We start from the raw sequence: 11,516 nt of genomic DNA, 5'->3' as shown, positions 1-11,516 counted from the left end.
TTGCGAATCATCAGTATTGTCATAAATTCCTACATGAGGTCTGTATAACTCTTTAAACCATTGGTAGTAATAAAATATGTACTCCAATATCAAAGTCATTGGTTGTTCCTTGATTTTAAAACAGATTAAACTTTGTCAATTCTATCAATATGATTCAAAGAAGTTCGAATCCTTTTACGGATCTTGGGATTCGTTTAGTGGATTTACGGATTCGTTTACGGATCTACGGATTCGTTTAGCGGATTTATACGGAATCGTTGAACGGAATTACGGATTCGTTTAACGGATCTACGGATTCCATTACGGATCTACGGATTCGTTTATGGATGTTGACATCATGTATAAAGATACGATTGATAACACTTTGCTTCAATTCTGACCTAAACAGCATCGAGTCAACATGAACGCTCTTGATATGTCCAACCGGCGTTACGCATGTTCCCAATGCAATAGGACCTATAGTCGGAAGTTTGATATGCAGAGGCATGAACAAAAAGCTCACCCTGATACAGAAGATGAAGGCAAAATTGAATCTTCCTACGCTGAAGAAGGTACAAGTGAGGATGATTACTCCGAACCACCCTCTCAAACGGAGGGAGTTGAAGAATCTAGTGATTCAGAAAACGATGGAGAGGATGAATCGTCAATGTCAGAGACAGATAACATGGATGAAATTGAAGACAACCTTGCTTACCAAGTATGGTTGGAGCAGGCCATGACAGCCACCAAGGACCTGAGAGACGAAAAATATCAGAAATATATTTCAGAGGGAATGGAAGAAGAAGACGCTAAAGAAAAAGCGCACGTGAAATTACTGTGGGCCGTCAAACGCATCTTTTTCGATCTTTACTCCAAGTTCTTGCAGCAAAACATTAGCCTAGGAGAAGCTGACGTCAATCACGAGATCGTTTCTGATCTCAAGGAAAGACTAGAAAATGGCATGGAATTCCAGAAAGCCGTACAAAGAGTCTTAGCCAGGCATGGTCCACAATTTGATGGTTTATTCCAGTTCCAAGATGGAGGTGACGATGACGACGATGATGAAGAAACAGAGAGTGAGGATGGAGTCTACAACTAAAGGCACAACACCACCTTGTCAACAAAAATAATCAAAGAACTTGAAAACGCCGTCAACAAAAATGACAGATTGAACTCTATTATTTCTATCGTCAATATTCATACCAGCCATAGGCCTATACATGGATTGTGTTACAGCGAAGATATAACAGTTAACAATTATTTTGTCTACACAATACGTACTTCGATTACTTTTACCTTTGTATCAAAATCTTCTTTGTGTATATGTCTGGACTTAAAATGGAATAAAAATGAATAATAATAACATATACATGTAATTGTACAGTGTTCTATGTTATCACCATGTGCGTGAATGGAGTTGACCTGAAGCTAGTGCCATCTATGTAATACAATTTGTGTGAGTCAGAAAGCCAATAAAGAGAGACGTGTATGCGGGTCAAAATGAAAACTATGGAAGTATGAAAGAACTGATTGGAGCGGAGATGCAAAGATTAGTTTCTAACATTCCTCGCTTTGTTCGAAAAATCAAAAGTTTTTTCGACCAAGACATCGTTAAGTAGTTTGCTTTCTCGTTGCGTAGCGATTTTCTATCGACGCCATCCCTGGAACACAATCCTTCTCAAACCTGTCCAGCGTGTCTTTGTGATCTCCCCAAATTAATTCCTTTGCAACTCCTTGATTTTCCATCGCTTCCATCGATTTTTCCTCTTAATTTTGGATCTTCCCCCATACTCTTCTCCCTCTATCATCTATATTATAATAGATGAAAGAAAACGAACCATTCAAGATGTCATGGTCGAAAACAACCTTTGATTTTCTAACAAAGCGAGGAATGCATGAACTAATCTTTGTATCTTCACTCCAATCGGTTATTTTGGTTAACGGTAGAAAGCAAACTACTTAACGATGTCTTGGTCGAAAAAACTTTTGATTTTTCGAACAAAGCGAGGAATGTTAGAAACTAATCTTTGCATCTCCGCTCCAATCAGTTCTTTCATACTTCCATAGTTTTCATTTTGACCCGCATACACGTCTCTCTTTATTGGCTTTCTGACTCACACAAATTGTATTACATAGATGGCACTAGCTTCAGGTCAACTCCATTCACGCACATGGTGATAACATAGAACACTGTACAATTACATGTATATGTTATTATTATTCATTTTTATTCCATTTTAAGTCCAGACATATACACAAAGAAGATTTTGATACAAAGGTAAAAGTAATCGAAGTACGTATTGTGTAGACAAAATAATTGTTAACTGTTATATCTTCGCTGTAACACAATCCATGTATAGGCCTATGGCTGGTATGAATATTGACGATAGAAATAATAGAGTTCAATCTGTCATTTTTGTTGACGGCGTTTTCAAGTTCTTTGATTATTTTTGTTGACAAGGTGGTGTTGTGCCTTTAGTTGTAGACTCCATCCTCACTCTCTGTTTCTTCATCATCGTCGTCATCGTCACCTCCATCTTGGAACTGGAATAAACCATCAAATTGTGGACCATGCCTGGCTAAGACTCTTTGTACGGCTTTCTGGAATTCCATGCCATTTTCTAGTCTTTCCTTGAGATCAGAAACGATCTCGTGATTGACGTCAGCTTCTCCTAGGCTAATGTTTTGCTGCAAGAACTTGGAGTAAAGATCGAAAAAGATGCGTTTGACGGCCCACAGTAATTTCACGTGCGCTTTTTCTTTAGCGTCTTCTTCTTCCATTCCCTCTGAAATATATTTCTGATATTTTTCGTCTCTCAGGTCCTTGGTGGCTGTCATGGCCTGCTCCAACCATACTTGGTAAGCAAGGTTGTCTTCAATTTCATCCATGTTATCTGTCTCTGACATTGACGATTCATCCTCTCCATCGTTTTCTGAATCACTAGATTCTTCAACTCCCTCCGTTTGAGAGGGTGGTTCGGAGTAATCATCCTCACTTGTACCTTCTTCAGCGTAGGAAGATTCAATTTTGCCTTCATCTTCTGTATCAGGGTGAGCTTTTTGTTCATGCCTCTGCATATCAAACTTCCGACTATAGGTCCTATTGCATTGGGAACATGCGTAACGCCGGTTGGACATATCAAGAGCGTTCATGTTGACTCGATGCTGTTTAGGTCAGAATTGAAGCAAAGTGTTATCAATCGTATCTTTATACATGATGTCAACATCCATAAACGAATCCGTAGATCCGTAATGGAATCCGTAGATCCGTTAAACGAATCCGTAATTCCGTTCAACGATTCCGTATAAATCCGCTAAACGAATCCGTAGATCCGTAAACGAATCCGTAAATCCACTAAACGAATCCCAAGATCCGTAAAAGGATTCGAACTTCTTTGAATCATATTGATAGAATTGACAAAGTTTAATCTGTTTTAAATCAAGGAACAACCAATGACTTTGATATTGGAGTACATATTTTATTACTACCAATGGTTTAAAGAGTTATACAGACCTCATGTAGGAATTTATGACAATACTGATGATTCGCAATATTTGGGATTTTACTAAGGATTTATAACGTCATTACTTCTCAGATTACGCAATGCATTCTTGGATGGTGCAACGTCGAATTGATTTTGTACATGCAATACCGTGTTATGCACGAATGATCAAGCATGCATCGGCTTCATGAGCGTGGAAAATCATATCACTTCCCCTACTTCATTGAAAGTATAAAAAGTCGAGATTTAATGCTCAAAATCAACTATGTTCGTATACAACGTTATCTGTTTAGAAAATTCGATGTCACACATTACCCTACCATGTAATATTCAAACTTATGCAATATCGCTACACAAGAATGATCGAGTGGGCATTGACGACATGCTTGAGGGAATACCCAATAATATTTATCGACTGTGCTTGTGGATAATACTGTGTGAACGTACAAAAAAGAGTCCATGTAATATTTTCAAAAGTTGTGCAATATGCCTATCGTCACGCTCGAATGATTATGCGCGCATCGCTCTATGCATGAGGGAAATACCCATTTCCCCCTCCTCATTGTCACCTATCAAATTGACACAGGAAATGACTTCATACATTGCCATGACGATGTCACATCTGTATACAGCTTTTACGTCACAATGACATTTTGCATAGTCATGATGATGTCATATTCGTTTTTAGGTATGACGTCACAATTACATCATGCATAGTCATGATGATGTCATATCCGTAGTTAGGTATGACGTCATTGTGGAGCAACCTTGCTCCACCTGCTCCACCGTGGTGCGAACGGGTACCTATATATACTACTAGTGTGCAGTGAGGTTTTTTCAAAAGAGGAGATATATGGAGGACAATGTAAGATGAGATGAGGCAAGTGTAATGCAGTGAGGTTTTTTCAAAAGAGGAGATATAGTACAAGTATTGAGGACAATGTAAGATGAGATGAGGCAAGTGTACAGTGAGGTTTTTTCGAAAGAGGAGACAATACAAACATATATGGAGGACAATGTAAGATGAGGTGAGGAAAGTGTACGGTGAGGTTTTTTCAAAAGAGGAGATAGTACAGATATATATGGAGGACAATGTAAGATGAGATGAGGCAAGTGTACGGTGAGGTTTTTTTCAAAAGAGGAGATAGTACAGATATATATGGAGGACAATGTAAGATGAGATGAGGCAAGTGTGCAGGGAGGTTTTTTTTCAAAAGAGGAGATAGCTAGTACAAGAGTTAGTATGGAGGACAATGTAAGATGAGATGAGGCAAGTGTGCAGTGAGGTTTTTTTCAAAAGAGGAGATATAGTACAAATGTATGTGGAGGACCATGTAAGATGAGATGAGGCAAGTGTACGGTGAGGTTTTTTCAAAAGAGGAGATAGTACAGATATATATGGAGGACAATGTAAGATGAGATGAGGCAAGTGTACGGTGAGGTTTTATCAAAAATTGTATAATGATAGAATATATGTAGAGGACAATGTAAGATGAGCTGAGGCAAGTGTGCAGTGAGGTTTTTTCAAAAGAGGAGATATATGGAGGACAATGTAAGATGAGATGAGGCAAGTGTACAGTGAGGTTTTTTCAAAAGAGGAGATAATACAAGTATTGAGGACAATGTAAGATGAGATGAGGCAAGTGTACAGTGAGGTTTTTTCGAAAGAGGAGATAATACAAACATATATGGAGGACAATGTAAGATGAGGTGAGGAAAGTGTACGGTGAGGTTTTTTCAAAAGAGGAGATAGTACAGATATATATGGAGGACAATGTAAGATGAGATGAGGCAAGTGTACAGTGACGTTTTTTTCAAAAGAGGAGATAGTACAAGTATGGAGGACAATGTAAGATGAGGTGAGGCAAGTGTGCAGTGAGGTTTTTTCAAAAGAGGAGATATATGGAGGACAATGTAAAATGAGATGAGGCAAGTGTGCAGTGAAGTTTTTTCAAAAGAGGAGATAGTACAGATATATATGGAAGACAATGTAAGATGAGATGAGGCAAACTTAACAATAGTTTGACTGATCAACTTAAGACTTGATGATGTTTGGATATTTGAGTAGAGTTGATCTGATCAGATTTTTGTGTTAAAGGTCAATAACTCCTAAAACGCATTGAAATACAGGGGCCGCGGAACCGGGGGGCTGCCCCCCCACTTTTTTCCAAAACTGTGTACAAAAACGCAAAAATGACCATATAATTGTGATTTTTTGCATGGTCAGCACCCCCTCCCCCTTTTGCTCAGCCCCCAAACTTTGAAAACCCTTCCGCGGCCCCTGAAATATATATAAAGCTAATATCTATGCTTATGACTGGTGATCTCATTGGATGTTGAGATCAGGTTAAAAGTCATGCTATAACAGTCAGTAGGCAAGTCCTCAAAAAGTAGCTTCTTTTATACAAGTTATCATAGTCATGATGAGAGAGGTTTTGCATATTTAATGAACTTGATGCAGACCAAAACACCCAGGCTCTTTTAATTTGTTCATCGTTGCTCTAAAAATGTAATGTTATCCTGTCGGTCAAAACACTTAATTTCGTGCTACTATTTTTTTTATCTTGTCTTTTTTTTATGGGAAAAGTGTAATCCGATGGTGCCACATATAAAAGTGACAGTGTGAGAAAGGACAGAAATTCAGCTTTGTGGTGATGTAGATATCAAAGTGGCTTAAAGGAAGAAAATTAATTTTTGAGGCACTTTTTCAGGCCAGAAATTCAATTATCAAAAGAAAATTATAAAAAAATATATAGATGACCAATATTAAAGAGAAACATTTACTCTGTCCAAATGTGCAATGATTTAATTTTGACTTAAAGATGAATAAGGTGAATTCTAAGTGAAAGAAAATCTTAAGATTCACAAGATTTTGCATGGAGGGGGATTCAGCCAGGAGAGGATTTGATGAATCTGGCCTATTTGTGATTAGCATAGGGACTTACGATCAGACTATTATAACTGTTAATATTTCTTTCTTCTGAACTCTTTGAAGGGATCAATTTAGAAATCGCCTCATTTGTTATTGAAGATTTTTTTCTTCAAAAGGTTAATTGTCAGCTAGGTCATGTTAAATATGTAAACATTTGATATATTCTAGCAAAGGCAGTGCCTTACATTTTGACCACATGTACATTTAGTAGAGAATCCATCTAGTTAGTATAAAAGTTTCTAATTGTATCGATTCAACTTATTGCTCTTACGATACTTGCTAATATTAGATCATGCAAGTATCAACTGTGTATATGATAATTCATTGTTTGTTAGCATAAATCAGTTTTGAGGCTGATCATTATTCTGTGACAACTATTTGATGTAAGATTCTATGCCATTAGTGTATAGTGTTTTATTTGGTATTTTGTTTTTTGTTAATTGTACTCATACCATTTTAGACAACATTTGCAACCATTTTGCTGCCTATACAACAGACTTAGGAGAAGGTGCAGAAACATTGTTAAACATCTGTTATCACAAATTAAACTTTGGTCATGTTTTGACTATTACTAATACTACTTCTACTATTATAACAGTACTTGCCAACATCATACACTAGTATGATATTTTATTATTTTATTGATCCTGCCACTACCATTTGTAAACAAACGTTATTTATACTATTGTATCATATATGTATATATATATATATATTTATTAAAACTTCAGTTTCTTTTTATTATCATGTCCTGCTAGTATAATACTTGCCAGTAAAAAAAACATGTTAATTGTAACATGCTTTTTTGGCAGATAAAAATATATATTTGGGCAATACCATGAAATATGTGTGGGACCTTCCTGAAATTTTTTGTCTCTGATTTCTTGTTCTTTTGACAGTCTTATGTTCTCAAAGGACCATGACTTGGTCAGTTTATAAAATGAAGTAAAACTTGAGAAAAATTGGTGTCACTTGTAAAAAAAAAGTTGATCTTTTTAGGCAATTGACAAGCTATATGTCTCCAGTCATCCTAAAACCAACAATAAATGCCATATACTAATTTGAAGATTTCCATTCATCTTGAACAAGCATACCATGAGCTTTAAAATGATATATCAATTGAGGTCAATAATGTCTCTCTTAAGTACTTGATTGAATGCATGAAAATTGGTGAGAGCTTCAACGAATTGGGAGAAAACAAGGTTCGATATTTGGGGTTCACTAATTGTGAGATGGGTAATATGCAAACTTAAACTATTAAGCAATGGTTTTCAAAGAAACTCTTGTATTTTTGTCTTCAACTTTTACAACCTTAAATTTTGACAGTATAAAGAAAAGTAATTACTTTTTTAGATTAACTAAATTTTGATATTTTTTTTATTTTATTAAATACTATTGTGCTTATTTACTATAAACTTTCCATGGCAACTTATTGTTGATTCTGGGTGGCTGCTCACATTTAGTTTTGATGAGAAAAAAAACACACACATAGTGTATGAAAAAAATAAAAAAAATAAAAAGTTGCCTGGCTCTTGGGATTTTCTTGTATTTATTTTGTTATCTAACTCTTATAGATTTCATTTAATCACAACAACCATTAATCTTGCCTCAACCATGCAACTAATATTGTAATAGTAGGCCTACTTACAAAACTTGATAAATCAACAATATATAAAGCTGTGATGTAGAAGAACTTAGTGATCCTATAACTACCATTAATTACATATAAATAGATTGTCTTTCAAGCGTTATGACATATAATCTCTTTCCGTCCAATATCACATTGTACTATTTGATTCAGCTTACTGTCAAATGTAGTGCTTGCAAATTGTGAAAGTTCTTTTGTTCAAATAGGTTGTTTTACCTGTTATGCATTTATACTGTTTTTTTTAATAAAATATTCTTTAACTTCATTTCTGTACATGTGCATGGTCTATATACTGTATCTTTTACAAATTAAGTCAATGTATGCTTACCAATTAAAGTTGGCCAAACACACAGTAGGTATCAACTATCACTGAGGACAACCCCCTCCCCCCCAAAAAAAAAAAACCAATTGAAATATGTATAGCTACATAAACCTGAAGTATAAGTCAATCAAATTTACCATGGCTAATTATATACTCTGACTTTTATTATTATTATTCTTGGCTTCCACTTGTGCAACAGTATGTCATATATATTTCAATTTGATCAATTTAATCAATTCAAGACTGAGTGGTATTTTGGCATAATGTTATAACTCAAGTGCTGTTGTCATCTCACAGTTTGGTGTAGTAATAATGTGTGCGTCCCGTTATACAACAGAAAATTATTAATCAAGCATGAGAGTGTTAAGTTGATTGACTCAAAGTGTGAGAGTTGAAGTTTGTGATGATGTAGGTGGTGTGAAGTATATATGAAAGTGATCGATGGTAATGATGATAAGGTTCAGGGCTGGTATTCAATTTCATGGTGACGGGTAAAAATGGCAGAGGTAATAATGGCAAAGGTAAAAATGTCACAGGCAAAAATGGCAGAGGTAAAAATGGCAGAAGTAATAATAACAAAGGTAAAACTGGCAGAGGCAAAAATGACAGAGGTAAAGATCATGACATGCTAGATCAGCAAGGAAAATATATAGCCTTTCCACTTGATATCATTTATGGTTATTGACCTTGAATTGACTCCTATCGACAAAATGAGTATTATGAACTGACAAGATATTAGTTTTTTTTTCTTTTTCAAAATCAACACTTAGACTTGAACCAGCCCACGTAAATTTGCCTCGGTCAATTTTGTCTGGGACCACAGTTTTCCTGCTGACTTGGGTGAAACATGACTAAGAAAAAATAGTATTATTTTTTCTGGAACCACAGATTTCCTGCTAACTCTGGTAAAACACGACTAAGAAAAAATATTAAGACAATTGTTTTGCATATTCTGGTTTAAAAAAAAAAAAAAATTATTTCTATCAGATTTGCATCTTTTGGGAAGAGATTTTATATATTTTGGGAGTGGAAAGGTTAAAAATTCATTCATGCAAGGAGGAGGTTCAAAGCACTCGAGTTGTTAAGTTCACTCCCAAAAAATTGGCCACCAATTAATCCATATGATTTCAGAGGCTTATTATAATCACTCGGGTCGCGTTCGCGTTCGAAATCACTCGGGTCGCGTTCGAAATCGCTCGGGTTTTGGATTTTTGGCGATATTTTTTTATTTCGATGCGATTTTTTTTCTAACGGTGTCTTCAATGGGACAAACACGCTGGGCAAATAAAATGAAATTGAAATTCTAGTTTCGTTTTAAGCCAGCAAATGCCTTAAATAAAATGCATCATCTTAAAGGCGCAAGTGCAATTAAAATGTAATAGAAGTCGCAAGCACGCGCGATGATTCGGAACATGTTATTAAAATGCTTTGGGGAGCTAACGTTTTCAAATCAATTAATTACTATCTTCAGAAATTAACTTTTGATAACCAAGAACAAATATAAAAGAAGCGGGGTCCGCTATCACCACGAGGTTGAAGAGAAGTGTCTATCATCATAAAGGAGGTAAGAGAGTAGTGCAGTGATGTCCGTCGGTAATACGACCTTTAAAAGTTCACGGCGGCGTCCGCTATCACCACGAGGTTGAAGAGAAGATATCTATCCTCGTAAACATCGTCAGAGATAATACTGCGTCTTTCTCCCTGATTAATGCGACCTCTAAATAGCTAGCACCTCAAAAAAGTCTTGAAATATGTTTTGAACGATCACGCACTGTAACTAGATCTACGCCGATATTTTATATCCGATTTTTCTTTCAAGGGGCATGATCAGAGATTGGCAGGTGATCGCGCCGATTGTGGTAAAATCGGGTAAAATCAGGAGCCGATTTTAAAATCGGTTAATTAGAACAGGTACAATTACGATTTTAAAATTAATTTAAAATCGATTTCCAAAATCAATTTTAAAATCGATCTAAGATCAATTTTAGATCAGTTTTAGTATTAGTTTTTAAAAGCCCATTTACATTTTTACTGATGCTGACGAAAAGTTAGTTTGGTTGTCAGAGCATTATTTGTCCTGCGTCTAAATAACTATGTCCGATCGAAGGACCGTTTTAATTTCGGAAAGGTAGGAGAGACAGAGAGAGAGACTGATCCCCGTTCAGCTCAACGTATACGTTTGGCACGCGAGCACAAAGAAGATCAATTAAGCACATCACCTAATGCAATGTTTCGAGAATTTAGGTAGGGAAATTTTTAGGTCTCCAGTTACTTAAAACATGATATGGCCATTTTATCTATAAAATAAGACAAATTTTATGAGAAATGGACAATAGTTAAGAGCAGAATTTTAAAACGCCTATCGGAAAGATCGTCCTCAAAGCTCATTACGTATTAGACAGCTGGCAGCCGTCTGTTTCGAGTTTTTTAACATTTTTATTTCTCCTCGTACACAGACGGCTCGCTATGGTGCAACCATCATTACGGGGTTAACAATGCAAAATCCCCCAGACGGCGCTCATCGATTTTTGTCTTTATTTCATAAAAATATATGGAAAGAACTGTATCAAATAAATATTATTATTCCGTTTTGTCCTAAAATGCACCAAAAAAGAGAAAATAAACTTAAAAGGGGAAAAACAGTAACTAATTGCTTCGGCTGTCGCGCAACTTCACTTCCCCGTTTTATTGAAACTTAATGCATAAACATATGGCCATTGAGTCCCTGTACAGATCGAGCTAGAACTTCGGTCTCTGTATTGGTGAGTGGAGCCAATGGAGTTCAGCGGAACAACGAACATTACAGACTGGAGACCGAAGCTTTTGGTCTAATTACGTATATATGCATTAAACCACGGATGGCTGGCTATGCATACCGCTGAATAAAATACTTTCGGACGAGCTGCAGACTGACTGGCACTGTAACGTGGGATCTAACTCGGCTGGACTCACGTTACCTTGCTCCATGCTACTGATACACGCCGTGTCCGGGTCCCGCCTTGGGGCCATTGCATGCAGGCATACATGTCCGTACATGGGAATGACGATGTAATATCGATGTGGCAGATATGGCAAGTTCCGACTCGGAGTCCTCGTATAAAAACAGTAGAAGTCTGGATGTATTCTAGGATA

This window comes from Lytechinus pictus, unplaced genomic scaffold, assembly GCF_037042905.1.
Source record: "Lytechinus pictus isolate F3 Inbred unplaced genomic scaffold, Lp3.0 scaffold_19, whole genome shotgun sequence".
Taxonomy (NCBI): domain Eukaryota; kingdom Metazoa; phylum Echinodermata; class Echinoidea; order Temnopleuroida; family Toxopneustidae; genus Lytechinus; species Lytechinus pictus.
The sequence above is the reverse complement of the archived record's forward strand: the minus strand, read 5'-3'. Positions refer to the sequence as shown.